Below are 2,762 nucleotides of genomic sequence, written 5' to 3' on the forward strand. Positions count from 1 at the left end.
CCGACATCTGCAGAAGGGGAGGAGTCCCTGTTTCTATGCCTTCCACATGGTGCCGCTGCTGTCTGTCATACTAATAGGAAACAAAGCACAACCTCTGACACCTGTGAGCAATTGAAGGTGTGTTGGATGCTCAGTTTGCTTATCACACGGTAAAACTGCTTCATACATATAGTTCATGTCCTAAATTGGCAGTGGGCCGTTGTGCTGATGGCTGATCCCTGCTACATCATTTCTTCACTGTAGCCTATTTGAAGGTCTGCTTATAAACGTAACCTGTCTGCAAGCATTGTCTCATACATAAATTAGTATTAATATTAGTCAATAAATGTAGGTGTACTATGAGCATCTGCAATGTATATTCATTTTCAGCAGGTCTTCTAACCAAGTACAGGTTAGAAGGTACAGACCGTCAACTAAAGTGCTACAACTGTCTCATGAAAATTAACGAATCTCAATACTAACATCAACTGAAAACAAATACATATTTATTACTTATTAATAATATTAAAGTATAGTCTCCCTCCTCATGAAGCTTATAGTGGCAATCACAATCAAGAGAAAGTCAGGCTGAGAGGTGAGCTATTGCAGACTGCTATTACAATGACATTACCACATTCTCTGCCATGGTCATTACAACATACATTGCATATATAGTAAGCGCTGAGCATTATACAAAATATCATGCGTAAACACATACAATGCAATGCCTGTATCGCTGACCCAGGAGACTGGGTGATATCGCTCACCAAGGCCGACGTCACTTGAGTAAGGTTTTTATTCAGGCCAACATTCGTAAGGCCGCGGGGCAGGACGGCATTCCAGGGCGCGTTCTCAGAGCATGCGTAGAACAGCTGTCAGGCATATTCACGATCCTTTTCAACCTCTCCTTCTCCCAGTCTGTAATCCCCACGTCTCAAACTGACCTCCATCATTCCTGTTCCCAAGAACTCTTAACGCTACCTGCCACAATGACTACCGTCCTGTAGCACTCACATCTGTGTGATCATGCTCTCCATAGCCGATGTAAGACCTTTAAACAAATTAACATTCACAAGGCTGCAGGGCCAGAAGGATTGCCAAGATGCACACTCAGAGCACGTGCTGAGTGAAGTGTGAAGTGTCTTCGCTGACATTTTCAACCTCTCCCTGACCCGGTCTGTAATACCTACATGTTTCAAGCAGACCACCATAGACCCTGTGCCCAAAAACACCCAGGTAACCTGTCTAAATGTCTATCGCCCCGTACTGGGTGTTCCCTCTCAAATTTAAAGTTTTTATTGTTGACTGTCAAATACATTTATTGCTTGCTCTTTCCCAACATTGCAGTAATCAATATCAGTACTACTACAAAACAATTAAAAGTCAAGTAGAACAAAAACACACAAGACACAAATAAGAAGAACAAGAAAGTAACTAAGCTATATATACAGGGTCAGTTCCAGAGTCAGTGCCAATACCATATTGTAGCGACCCGCACAGACAGCTGTGTGTTATGTCTTAGGCTAGGATGTGGTTGTGTTGTACTGACCAGTACCCGGTGTTCGCGGGGTCCGACATGTCAGTCAACCTGCTATCTGCCAATCACGGGAATGCCTGGAATGTTCTGATGCCGGGCATCCTGGTGGTTGGCGGAGTGGCGTGGAGGGGGGTTGGGCAGGGGGTGAGCATTGGAAGTTAAGACCAGGTTCAGCCTTTATTCTCTCTCTCTTACGTCTGGGCTGCCCAAGAGAAGGTCACGATTGGCTTATGGGTTATCTGTTATCTTTTTGGCGTGTGCTACGGCCCAAACAGTAGCCTGTGTAAAGTTGGTTTAATAAACCGTCAATTCGCAAACTCAAGCCTCTGTCTGGACAATTGTTCCTTTATGATCTAGTCAGGTCATTACATTGGTGTCAGAAGTAAAAACGTTGATACAAGTTAGCCAGCTAGCTAGCTGACTTATGTGGCTAGCTACCGTAGGTGAGAACGGGGGTTGAAAATGCGTCGAGGGAATCCGAAAGTGAAGGTGGAGGTAGGGGACGATTATGGCCAAGGAGGTGCGTGTGAATGGACGTCGGGGTTCTGTCTGAGGAGATCGCCAGGGCGTCGGAGCGCAGAGGCCGCTTGAGGGAGGACGTTAGAGCGATGGCGGCTGAAGCAGGCATGAGTGCTTCGTCGACTGTATTTCGCGCGGATTCTGGTGGGCGGACCGAGTGGCGACGTCGACGCGGCGTGACGAGGAATCTGGGGCTCAGGATGTAAACAAACATGGCGGCGCCCAGTTCCCGGCTGCGTCCGTATCTGTTAAGACCCCGAAGTATTCCGGTAAGGCGGATTGGGAAGCTTTTCATGCTCAGTTTGAACTGTTAGCTCATTTTAGGGGGTGGTCGGATGAAGAAAGGGCACTGCAGTTGGCTTTATGCCTCACGGATGAAGCTCTGGCCTGTTTGATATTGATTAGCCCCGAGGACAGGCATGATTATGGTGCTTTAGTGGGAGCACTGAGGAGGCGCTATGGACAGTGTGTACAGCCCGGGCTACTGCGCTCCGAACTGAGTAATAGACGCAGGCAGCCTGGAGAGCCTCTACGGGTGCTAGCTAATGACATTGAGAGCCTCTCTCGGCGGGCATATGCTCACATGCCCCCTCCGTGCAGAGCGAGCTAGCACGGGACCAGTTCATACGGGCGCTCTCTCCTACGGAGCTGCGCATACAGACCCAGCTGGCTCATCCTGAGTCATTGCAGACAGCCTTGGAGATGGCTTTGGAGAGGGAGCTGGTGT

The sequence above is a fragment of the Oncorhynchus masou genome, chromosome 3, assembly GCF_036934945.1.
Source record: "Oncorhynchus masou masou isolate Uvic2021 chromosome 3, UVic_Omas_1.1, whole genome shotgun sequence".
NCBI lineage: Eukaryota > Metazoa > Chordata > Actinopteri > Salmoniformes > Salmonidae > Oncorhynchus > Oncorhynchus masou.